The sequence below is a fragment of the Bos grunniens genome, chromosome 1 (genome assembly GCF_055505025.1).
Source record: "Bos grunniens cultivar Pamir isolate PY7600 chromosome 1, Bosgru_T2T1.0, whole genome shotgun sequence".
NCBI lineage: Eukaryota > Metazoa > Chordata > Mammalia > Artiodactyla > Bovidae > Bos > Bos grunniens.
In genome coordinates this window covers 93,359,468-93,372,134 of record NC_141165.1, presented here as the reverse complement: position 1 = coordinate 93,372,134, position 12,667 = coordinate 93,359,468, and the positions used below count along the sequence as shown (strand labels likewise).

Sequence of the window (12,667 nt, the reverse complement as noted above, 5' to 3'; positions counted from 1 at the left end):
GGGACAGCCTTTTGCTATAAAAAGCCACATTCCTAGGGCAACCTGTGTCTAAGGACTGATTATAAAGGGAACCAAGGCAGAGCGACTGTAACAGGGCATCTTCCTCCAGAGTTTCCTGGGGCTGTCCCACCTGCATGGCAGATGGACCTCCTCTCCACCCAACCTTGTTTCTTCCCTCTCCCTTCTCTCTTCCCTGGGTATTTACTCACTAATAAATATACTGCACCCTGTACTCAGTCTCCAAGTCTGTTCCTGCAAAACTTAACCTGTTAGAAGGATGGTCCTGGCCCACGAGAACCCCAAAAATCTATCGATTAAGGCACTGAGTAAATCCTAACATGAGTGCCATGACCCATCACTCACACCAGGCTAAACAAACTATGATGCATGTATCCATGGTGTGTTATGCAACCACTGAAATAAACATCTTCTTCAGACATTGTATGACACGTGGCTCCAGAGGAAAGGAGGAAAGAAAAAGGGAAGGGGAGAGAAGGAATGGAGAAATTAATTGGATAACATGGGATGATTGATTGAGCCCTTTCTCTATCTCTCAACCTCTTTGTTTCCAGGTCTCCTGACCCTTATCAGTCTTTGGACCAACTCAGTGTGGCGTTCCTTGGGCAATTCTTATCCCCATAGACATAGCATCTGGAAGTTACAGAAATTGAAACTAGACATGACCCTGGACACATAAATGTGTACCAGCATGACTGAACAGTCAGGACAACAAAAAAGGCCTTTTTAATGCTCAAGAGCAGAATTAAGGATTAAATCACACTAATAAAAACAAAACAAATCAAAATCAAAACAGAAGCCCTGAGTGTGTGTTCAAGGAAGCCCAGACCTACGAGGAATCCAGACGTGTGATGAGATGAACCCTGTCCAGGTGCTTCCATCTGTCAGAATTACACATTCCAGAGCAGCAGAAATCTACTGGCTGAAAGTTTCCTGTTACTTCCGGCCCTAGAGAGGCAGGCTTAGGCAGCATCAGGCTCAGCCCATGTGAGATACCTTCTCCCAATCACAGACCACCCTTCCCTGGTCCCAGAGGTTCAAAGGATTGGTGCCGGGTAGAAAAGCACCTCTGGCCAGAGCAGCGTGCAGAGAGCCGACACAGTACCAGGAGGAGGAGGAGAGGGTAAGGTGAGTAGACCCATTCCACTGCGCAGGGAAGATACCTGCACTCTTTGGGGCTGGGTTGCTTTCCTGGGAGGGGAGTGAGCTGTCTGCAAGGGAGAGGGGGAGAAGTTCATTTCCTGATGAATAGAGTCTGTCATTTTTTTTGTAAGTTAGGCTATTGTGGCTGTTCACAATATCTTTTACTTTAAACTGTACAAGTGCTTTCTCAGCCCCTTTGATATGGTTCAGTTCTCAGAACTGAGATAAAGTTCTTCCGTCGGGTATTATTCACCCATTCTGATTTCCACCTCACATTTCCTTACAGAAAAACCAAGAAAAATCCGAGAACCCTGGGAAAACCTCCATCTCCTGACTAAATCTTAGATAGACAGGCACCTTTGTGGGCTTCCAGTTCCCCTGTAGAGTCAGAAAAGCAAAAGAAAAATTAGCCTAGCAGAAAGAAAGTTTCCCAGCCTTCTTGTCAGAAATCATTTGGTCTTGTCCATTCATAATGGGATTTGAGAGGCAATTTATTCACGTTTCTTCTCTGCAAACAGTTCTGCTTAATAAATGTTGAAACAGGTCAACAAATTAGCTTCATCTACACAATGTTATTTTTACATAACTTCTTTTCACTCTGCATCAGTTGGTGTTTCCATCAGGGTTTGCAGGTTGTATTTTATGTTCCAACAACACTTCCACACATAATACAGGTTAAGATTCAAATAATATGAGTACTACTCTACGTTTATGAACTTAAAACCCCACTTACAAATGGCTTTAAAGATACTTAAGACATTTTAAATTTTTATGAATTTTAACGTTTTTTTAATTAAAGAGCATGTTTATTGATGATGTTTTGCCTGAATAGAATTGCTAAGTACTACAGAAAGAACTCACTTAGATTGTATATAAATACATATTTCAGTTATGTATATAGCTTGAGTTATACAGTTTTCAAGCCTTGTAAGGAATTGTTTAGTTCTTGCAATTAACCTTTCTCCATGAGGAGAAGTATTTCTTATTTTGCTTTCTGTTACAACAGAGTTTTTAGTTTAGTTTTTTGTTTGTTTGTTTGTTTGTTTTGCTTTCTGCAAAAAAAAGGGCATAAAAATCAACTCAACTGGGAGTTTTTAGCTATCTTGAAAGATTCACAGGCTTGTAAATACAAAGGGGATCTTAGACACCATCTAGTCAAGAAAAGCAAATGAAATCTCAGAATTTCTTTTGACCCCTCCTGCTTACATTCTTACCCAGGGCAAACAGTGGTCAATCCTAGAATATGCTTCACCCTGATGCTGGAATCTGGGCCTCATGGCCATGCAGGCTACCCACACCCCTGATGCGTCACTGTTCCCTCACTGGTGCAGAGACCAAGTTCATGCGGAGGTACCTTAACCTCACCTCCCCCAAGGAATCTCCATAGTGTTCCTGCCCTGGGGTTGGGCATGCCACTCACATTGCCTGCCACCGAGGCCCTCAGTGGGCTGAGAACACCTGAGCCACTGCTTACAGCTTAGTGCTTGACTTCAGGTTAGAGAGTGACTCAGATCAGCACAGCAAGCATCAGGAGGCAAGAGCACACTGTCCCAAAGAACTCTTTGCAAAGATGGAAATGTTCTATACAGCAGCCGCTAACCACATATGGCTATTGAGCATTTGAAATGTGACTAGTGCAACATAAGGATTGAATTTTTTTTTAAACAGGTTTAACTTTATTCTTTTTTAAAAATTAATTTATTTAATTGGAGGCTAATTGCTTTACAATATTGTGGTGGTTTTTGCCATGGGTGTACATGTGTCCCACCATCCTGAATCCCCCTCCCAAGGATTGAATTTTAATTGAATTTAATTAGAATCTAAATAGCTTCATGTCTCTACTAGTTACTACATGAGTCAGAGCAGGTTTAGAGTTTTAAAGAAAGAAAAACTAAGGGATGCTCTGCGCAATGGGGGTCATGGCCATGAGAACAAGTTCCTTCTTTGATCACTTATCATTCCCAGGGACTCATCATACCCTAAATGTAAGCAGATCAGCAACTGTCCTGATATAATCTCCACAGACATCTTTATCCTCACCTCTGAGTCGTACAAGTGTCTGATCTAGTTCTCGGTTTCAGAATCTGGGCTAAGGCAATGGCCTATTGTCTATTTTGTCCTCTCCTATTTCTCTTTTTTTTTTTCTTTGTCAGCCCAAATTTCACTAACAGGAACTAAAGTGCAAGGTGTGGTTTGTGTGTTCTCTGGTCCAACAAACTTGGGTAAGGAAAAGAGGTAATGAACTTGAAAAAATGATCTCATGCTTGGTGGGTGAGTCTCTCTCCTTTTTCTCCTGCTTTGAAAATTGGTTTGTTTAGTGAGCAATGATTTTTAGACCTATTTTTCATTGTGTCTGGAAACATTAACACTGTGTAGATGAATAATTTTTAGAAGAAAACAAACTGAATGAAGACACAACGAAAAAAAAACGTAAAGAAAACTCCAGCCTCTTAAAAGAATCTGCACTTCTCAGAGCAAAGGAACTCCCAGGATGTTGTGCAATTGGAATAAATCATCATGGTGCCAGGCCACTGGGCAGTCTTCCACAGGGTGGGGCTCACAGGGGCTTTACTATGTGTGGAAAATATTTTGAGGTGAACTGAGTACTTTCAGTCAGGGGCAATGTCATTTCTAAAGAGGACAGCAGCTACTCCATCCTCTGCCCACTGCCAATTCCACTTTCTAAAATTTACTCTATCCCATCTGCTTCCTTTACTGCTGCTGCTGCTGCTAAGTCGCTTCAGTCGTGTCCGACTCTGTGCGACCCCATAGATGGCCTCCTACCAGGCTCCTCTGTCCCTGGGATTCTCCAGGCAAGAACACTGAGTGGGTTGCCATTTCCTCCTCCAATGCATGAAAGTGAAAAGTGAAAGTGAAGTTGCTCAGTCGTGTCTGACTCTTAGCGACCTCATGGACTGCAGCCTACTAGGTTCCTCCATCCATGGGATTTTCCAGGCAAGAGTACTGGAGTGGGGTGCCTAGCCCTCCCAAATAACAAACAAAAAAAAAGGGAAGGAAGAAAAAGAAAAAGTTCAAATATATTTGAGGGAAGCATTGCTTTGAAATAACTCAGGAAAGTTTCAGGAAACCCCCTATCTGAAAAAGCTCACCCATACTGGGAGCTAAGAGTGAAGTGGAGAGGGGCAGACACAGGCACAGTATCAGCAGTCAGTCTCTACCCACAGCCCCAAGCCCCTAGATCATGAGGGAGGAAGTTCATTTGTTCGGCTCTTCCCGCTCCTTGGGTCTCTTTCCCTCCCATGGTATCTTCCCTCTTCCTTTGGAAATTTGGAGACCGATTTCTACTCAAACCATTCACAATGAGGCATTGATATTGACGGCTTGTAAGGCTCACTGTCTGTCCCTCTTTTATATGTATTTGCGTTCTAACCAGGAGCAAAGGAGTGATTCTCGATTTGTGGAAATTTGGAAATTAAGATGAAGAGTGAGAAAGACTTTGACTGGAGAGCAAGCGTAGAAAGTTCTCACCTTGTCAGCTTTGCTTATGTGACTCACCTTCTGGCAGGGCGTTAGGAGTTTCTCTCTTCGTTTTAAGGAAATACAAAGGGAGGCAGTATCTCCCTACCTTAGAATGAAGAAAGATCAGTGACAAATTTAATACAAAGTCCTGGTTTAAGAGTCAGGAGATCTGACTCAGATCTTGGCTCTGAAAATGACACATTAGTGATCTTGAACAAGTCGCTTTCCCTTAGCAGCTTTGGTTTCCTCGTCTGCACCATGACGGGACTGACTATAAAGCCTCTCGGTTTACAGCCAGAGCTGATACTGGATCATACTATCAAAGGGCACATAGCCAATAATGACCCTGGGATAAGTGACACCTTAATTTCTCCGCAATCACATACCTTCTCTGTAAGACAAAACTACTAAGAGTGTAGTCATTGACTTTAAAGTGTGTCACTGACCAAGTAATTTGAAAGTTTCTGATTTTGTTTCTTTAATGCAATTATTCATCAAATGACTTTTTTACATGTACAGCAATCTATTCGTTTTGGGGTTCAGAATTAACTTCTTAACAAAGGTGGGTAAAGAAAAGAAGTAACAAAAAAGAAAGAAAAACAGGAACAAGGTGTCAGCTTAGGCTGTCATGACAGAGGCTAGTAGGGAAGAAAAGCCCCCCACACACACATACACACAAGTGCACTGAACAGGACCCAGTGCGGGCTGCCCTTGAGAACTGTTTGATTGGGCAGAGAGAGGGAAGTAGGAAAGGAAGGATAATTCTGGGCATGGGTGCTTGAGGAAAGGAAAGGATTTTCAGCTGAGCTTCAGAAGATGGTAAAGAGTTCAAGAAGCAAAAATGAGACACCGCACAGAGGAGCAGAGGAAAGTGAGTGCGAGGCCATCCGGAACATGGTTGGTATGACTGAATACAAACTGAGGAGTTTGTGCTTTATCTCTTTGGTTGACCAGCCTCTCTTCCCTGGGCCACAAGGAGAATAAAATGATTGGGACTGGACAAAAGCTACAGACACAGGCAAAGGGAAGTTATTAGTCTGTCTCTAAGAGCTGAAAAGCCAAAAAGGTCTCAAATTCAAGTGCAGCAGAGTAGGAGAGGAGAAATTTGGATTTGCAGAGATTGGTGAACAGGAGAGGATGGATGGACAAGTAAAGCCATCTGGAATTAGGAAGCAAGAAGGAGCCTGCGGCTGAGCTTGTGCTGGGGTGGGGACTCCACCCCTCCCCATCCTGCTCCCACCCCCACCTCTACCCCCACCTTGAACTGAGGATGCAGGGAGGCTTTGCAGGTGTTTAAGCAGGGGAGTAATAGAAAACCAGATTGTTTTAGGACAGTGCATCTCAAGACTAAGTGACTGGCACTTGTGCTGTGCTTAGTCCCTCAGTTGTGCCCAACTCTTTGCGACCCCATGGACTGTAGCCCTCCGGGCTCTTCTGTTCATGGGGATTCTCCAGCCCAGAATACTGGAGGGTTGCCATGCCCTCCTCCAGGGGATCTTCCCAACCCAGAGATCGAACTCAGGTTTCCTGCATTGCAGGCAGATTCTTTATCAACTGAGCTACTGGCTAAACCCAGCCCACTGTCTGCTTCGGTAAATGAAGCTTTATTGGCACAGAGCCGTGCTTATTCGTTTCTGTGCCCTAACTTGGTTGCATGTCATGGCTAGGCTGAGTCGTGACAGAGACATTATCACTACAAAGCCAAGAACAGTTATTATCTGTCCCTTAACAGAAGGTTCGCCAAGGTCTGCGTTGTTACTCCCTCAGTGTCTGTGTATTGTTATTGTTTCTTTGCTCAACCTTTGAGATGTCTTGATCCTGTGGCCCTGAAGACCGCAGCAGGCATCTGTCGTGACAAGGACATTGTCTGAGATGGCCGCAGGCCATCAAACCAGGGAGCTTGGAGCTTTGAGCTTTGACATTGATGTCCCCCTCCCCCACCACCCTCTGTGGACAGTCTAGACCCAAGGTTTGCCAGATGTCCCAGCAGCATCCTTTACAGCAACCTTTCCCGCCGGGGATCCCAGGTGTGTTTTCCCTAAGCCAGCCCCCCCGGCACCTGTTTGAACAATTTTGCCTCATCACATCTCCAGTTCTGGGACTATGGGAGCAGGATCACAGTGACAGCTTATGCCCGGTCACACCTGGGACCAGGCTGCTGGTACAGGAGGAAGGCCCACTGAGCTGTGGAGAGGAGGTGTCTGGCTCAGGTAGAGCCATTGTAACATTGTAGCATTTAAAAAGAACAAGAGTAAAAGTCTTAACCTGGAGAGACGTTTGCACTGGGAGCACTCTCTCCTGTCTCCTGATGGAGGAAGCCCCAGGACCAGGGTCATTATTAGTTTTCTGGGTCCAAACAGCTGAAAACATAGGTGTCAACGTTTTACTGATAAAAAGCCCTATTACTTCCTCATCCCTCTTATGCTGCTGCTGCTGCTAAGTCGCTTCAGTTGTGTCCAACTCTGTGCAACCCCATAGACAGCAGCCCACCAGGCTCCCTTGTCCCTGGGATTCTCCAGGCAAGAACACTGGAGTGGGTTGCCATTGCCTTCTCCAGTGCATAAAAGTGAAAAGTGAAAGTGAAGTCGCTCAGTCGTGTCTGACTCTTAGCAACTCCATGGACTGCAGCCTACCAGGCTCCTCCGTCCATGGGATTTTCCAGGCAAGAGTACTGGAGTGGGGTGCCATTGCCTTCTCCGCATCCCTCTTATACTGTGCCAGAATTCTGGGGCAAGCCACACCCCAACCCAGAAGAGCACAGAGGCCCAGCCAGACAACTCCTGGAGGGAAGCCAAGGGTGGGCACAGCACAGGGATGTGTGTGGGGGAACCTGGGGGCTAGGTTCAGAGAAGTGGAACTCACCTGAACGGACAGCCAGCCCTCTGTCTGGAGCTTAGAAGTCATGTTAATCTTTGTGGAACACCACAACATGTTGATGTATTAGATTTAAAATAACTCAGTAAATCATGTTGGCCTAAGTTCATACTATAAACTAGATTTCAGCTAGGCAGGTGGTAGCGGGCACCCAAGATTTATGGAAAACTTTGTGGGAGGAAAATGCTTAAAATGACCAATTCTGATCGTTCATTTTTCTTCAGCTTAGGAAATGACTGCAATTATTCAATTTCGGCATCAAAGAAATGTCCCCCCAATAGGTGGAACATCTGTGTTCTGTAGGATGGTTTAAGAACCTCTGCTCTAGAAACTTCCCTCTGAAGGCAGTGTGTGGAAAGGAAACAGAAATGGGTGGATCCATCTGAGCCAGAAGTCAGGATCTGGAAGTGGGAACTGGAAAGAAAGGGTGAAATGTTCTCAGGAAATACCAGAAAATGATCGCATTTGTTTCTACCAAAACTATAAATTAGTTTAAATCAGGAGCATGCATCTTGCAGAGTTCTCCACAGAAATAAGAGCCAATAGGATATATATATAGGGGAAAAGATTTATTTTAAGGAATTGGCTTATATGGCTGGGATGGGGGTGGGGGGCTGACAAGTTTGAAATCTGCAGAGCAGACTAGCAGCCTGAAAATTCAGGTAAGCTGGTGTTGCAGTCTTGGGTCTGAAATCTGCAGACTGAAAACTTGTACAGGGTTTCTATGCTGCAATCTTGAGGCAGAATTGCTTCTTCTTTGGGAAACCTCAGTCTTTGTTTTTAAGCCCTTCAACTGATTGGATGAGGCCCACCCACATTATGGGAGGTAATCTGGTTTATGCAAAGGCAACTTATTTAACCATTAATTACATCTAAAAAATGTTATCACAGTGATACCTAGACTGGTATTATATTTGACCAAACAACTAGGCCCCATATCCTAATCAAAGTGAAAGTGTTAGTTCCTCAGTTGTGTCCAACTCTTTATGACCCCATGGAATGTAACTTGCCAGACTCCTCTGACCATGGGATTCTCCAGGCAAAAATACTGGAGCGAGTTGCCATTTCCTTCTCTGGGGCATCTTTCTGACCCAGGGATCAAACCCGGGTCTCCCACATTGCAGGCAGATTTTTTATCATCTGAAGCACCAGGTAAGCCCTATCCTAATCAACTTAACACATAAAATTAATCATAGAAGGGTATTCATTGTGGTACTTCCTTATGAGGCAGGCTGAGACAAAACTCAAGAAGTTTGTTAACTTTATAAGGCACAACTACTCCAGGCTACAGAGACCATCACAGTTTATATTCCTTATGTAGAAAAGGGCCCATTTGTCCCTCTCTTTTGGTTCTCTCTCCATGCCTGACCTCTATGGAAAGGTCAACAAATTCATAATGTCTTTTTAATTTTTTTAAAATAACCATTAGCAGGGCACTTATCAGAGTTTTTCTTTGTGCAATCTAAGTAAGTTTATTAGTTAACCCTTGTGCACAGGCATTTACAAGCCTTCCAAGAACTTCAAAAGATTAACCAGGTCTGATCCTTTTCTTTCATAGAAATCACATTGCCTTTGTTCTAAGTGATCCAGTAACACAACCCCTCCAAGAGGTTTCTCCAGCTAGTCTACTAGAGAAGTAAACTCACTTGCCTCCATTTTCTAGGAGGCTTTCCTAGGAGTTTAGTTTCCCCTTGAGAGATTGTGTAATATCAGCCTACACATTAAACCAGGGTTTTCCAACGTCACTCCTGAGCACCTTCTAACTTCTTTGGTAACTGCATTTTGAGCAGTGATCTGCCTACATGTTTCTTTTCTGTTAGTTCTAGAAATAGCAGTTTCCAACCAATTTGGGGCTAGCCTTGTGGTTAGGAAGTTTAGAGCTGAATAAGGGAAGCTTAGGCTCCCAACTTTTGCTTCAGCCAGATTTTGATCTGAGTTTGTATATGAGAGTTTCATACTGAAGTCATATTTTCATATTTCCTTTGAAAGTGTGGCTATTTGTTTTTAATTGAAATATACTTGATGTACATTATATAAGTTACATGTGTATAATAATAGTGATTCACAGTGTTTAAAGATTATACTCCACTTAGAGGTATAATAAATTATTGGCTGTATCCCCATGATGTACAATATATCCTTCTAGCTTATTTTATACCTAATACTTTGTACCTCCTAGGCCCCTCCTCCTCCCCACTGGTAGCTACTAATTTGTTTTCTATATGTCTGTGAGTTTGCTTTTTTGTTATATTCACTAGTCTGCTGTAGTTTTTTAGATTTCACATATGCATGATATCATATTTGTCTTTCTCTTTCACTTAGCATAGCAACCTCCAAGTCCACCTGTGTCCTTGCAAATGGCAAAATTCTATTCTTTATCGATTACATCTTCTTTATCCATTCATCTGTTGATGGACACTAAGGTTGCTTCCATATCTTAGCAATTGTAAATCATGCTGCTGTGAACATAGAGGCACATTTACCTTTTTGAATAGTGGGGCTTTTTCTTTTTTTCAGAATATGCCCCAAAGTGAAATTGCTGAGTCATACGGTTTAGTTCAGTGTTTTGAGAAACCTTTCCACAGTGGCTGTACCAATTTAGATTCCCAACGTGCTTCTGTTTTAAAACAAAATTAAATCACTAGCTTTAGGTGCCTTAATCATTCACTATTTGTTCTGGTCTGTCTGCTTCAAGAAACTGAGGCAAAGGTAAAGAAAATAAATATTGGTTGGGTAACTGATACTGTGTTAGAACTTCACCCATACACCCACGTAATTTTCATAGTAACCCTTTTAGTTAAGTCTTATGTTACCCTTTTAGAGAAAGCTCAAAAAGATTAAGTAATTACCAAAGGCCACAAAACCACTAAGTGGTAGAGCAAGATTCAAACCTAGATCCGACCGAAGCCCATGTTTTTCTCCTTCACTGAATCTCTTCTGCAGTAAAGGTCTAGGCCAACAACTTACTCATTTATTATTCTCATTCAAATACACGTTTTAAAAATGCACTTCATATACTCTTTTACTAAGTAAAATAATTTATTAAGAGCCTACCACGTGTAAGGCACTGTGCCACATAGGACCTAAAAAGGCAAATAAAACAGGGTTCCCAGGGCCTTCTCTTGCTTTGGAGACTCTTGCAGTAAAAGTACAGGAAGCCCTTCCCAGGCTGACACTGGGAGGAAAGAACGCACAAGGGCAGCAGAACAGAGTACTCCCTGAGTCCCTTCTGTGTTAGAGAGGAAGCTGCGCCAGCAGAGAGGAGGAAACTTGAGGGTCATCTCTGCATCACCTCGCAGTCTGGACCAGAGGCTCCAGAGCACCCCAGTGCCAGATGGTGTTAACCGTTGAGGAATGCCGGTGGAATGCACAGAGGGCCCCTCCCATATGGACGTGCAGTTTGGTACCTGACTCTGGCCATACCCCAAGCACATCCCGGAAGCTTTTTCCCTCTCCCAGTGAGCTCCCCTCCCCCGACCATGATCTTTCCATGGAAAATAAAAAGGAGCTCACATGGGAGATGGGTAAGGCTTTCAGGACCCTCCAGCAGAGCAGCCCTTGAGCAAGGAGCAGGGGAAGGTGAAAGAGGATGCTTCACCCCCACTTAGAAGCCTCTGGTTGTAGCATCGGTAACCACTGAAACCTCCTTCCTAGGGTCCAGGAGTCACTGGTACATAAAGCAAAGACACAGCCCAATTATTATGCATAATTTCTAATGTTGGTAAACAGTCTTGGTGTTTACCGATCACTTCCCCATCTTTTATCTCAGTAATCACAACAATCCCACCAAACAACTTATATTCTACTCATTTTATATATGAGGATTGAATAGACACTGAGTCGCATTGCCCAGGGTTACACAGTAAGGACTGGGCAAGACTGAGTTTGAACCTTGGCTTTCTAACATCAAGTCTGGGATGCTTACCGTTAGACCACAGCCAGTAGATCACACTGTGAGCTGCTAGAAACCTACACTTGGCCCCCTAACTGCCACACCTCTTGACATTTGTGGCTGTTTGGAGGATGTAATAAATATTTTAGGTCTTCTAGACACCAACCTAGTCTAACTACAGGCGGCCATGGAGAGTCTATGAAATGCTGACTCTCACATTAACCTGCACGTTTGCACCTCTTACTTATAAAAATTTTGGTATCAAAGGGTGGGTGGGAGAGCTCCAGGTCTGGGATGCATCTAGACAGGTTTTCTAGAACAACTTATGGGTGCAGCCTTGGGTTTAGGGAAAATATGCAAAAATTAGTGCAGTGTTGAGGGGTTAAGGAGGCAAGAACTTAGAGAGGAGAGTGAAGAGAGACCTAGTGATTCTGACCTTTGCAAAGACAGGATCATCTGAGCAGGAAAATGTAGCATCTACCCTCTCCATTCCCGGATAGGCAAGACAACAACCCAGGTGTTTCTTTTCCTTCTCAAAGTGTGAGCCACATGGCAGATCTTTACAATCTGCCCTGGTAAGTGAATGATCTGGATCTGGGCAGATCTGGGTTTGAGTCTCAGCTTTTGCATTTTCTAGCAACATGGATTTGGGCAAAACAATTAATCTCTTTCAGCCTCTTTTTTCGCATCTGCTAAATGGCAAGAAAACAGCTTCTCCCCTAGATCCTCCAGGGGAGGATCAGCTCAGCTGATACCTAGATTTTAGCCCACTGGGACTCATGTCATGCTTCTGATCCCCAGAACTGTAAGATGAAACTGGGGTGTTCTTTGAGGTCACTAAGTCTTTGGTAATTTGTTACAACAGCAACAAGAAACAAACACAGATTTTGGTGAAAATCCCCATCTCTCAGGTCTGCTGAGAGGATGAACACAGAGTGCCAGCATGTGCTGAGGATATTACTAAGTGATCGCAACATGACGCTTTCACCATCGCTTTGTTCTTTTGTTTCATTATCTAAGTGATTAAGCACTGCTGAAGGAGAAGTGAACTCGTAGTGGAAAAGGAGAAACATCTAGCGGGCAGCAAGCTGAGGGCATTCCCTGCCCATCCACACAGTCCTGCCCTCCTCAATCAGTCACCGGCCGGCTGCCTCCCTGACATCTCCTACCTCACGCTTGTCTCGATTTCTTCATTTCACTCTCCTTTTCCTCAAACCAAGCTCCCACCTGCCTCCTTCCTTCCTTTCTCCCACTCTGGTC

The 12,667-nt window shown here is 43.8% G+C and overlaps 2 protein-coding genes across 7 annotated transcripts in view; one reads left to right on the top strand and one right to left on the bottom strand.

The window, feature by feature from the left end:
* The window catches only part of IGSF11 (immunoglobulin superfamily member 11), a 260,051-nt gene that overhangs the window by 227,135 nt on the left and 20,249 nt on the right, over positions 1-12,667 (bottom strand). The window lies entirely within an intron of this gene.
* Positions 662-12,667, top strand: part of UPK1B (uroplakin 1B) — a 29,498-nt gene continuing 17,492 nt past the window's right edge. The window contains exons 1-2 of one of the 5 annotated variants that reach the window (XM_086404869.1): positions 983-1,146; positions 3,315-3,396. The gene's annotated coding sequence lies outside the window, so the exon portion shown is untranslated. Of the gene's footprint in view, positions 1,147-3,314; positions 3,397-12,667 lie in introns of all 5 variants that reach the window. The other 4 variants (XM_086404859.1, XM_086404854.1, XM_086404880.1 and 1 more) reach the window with 4 other exon arrangements.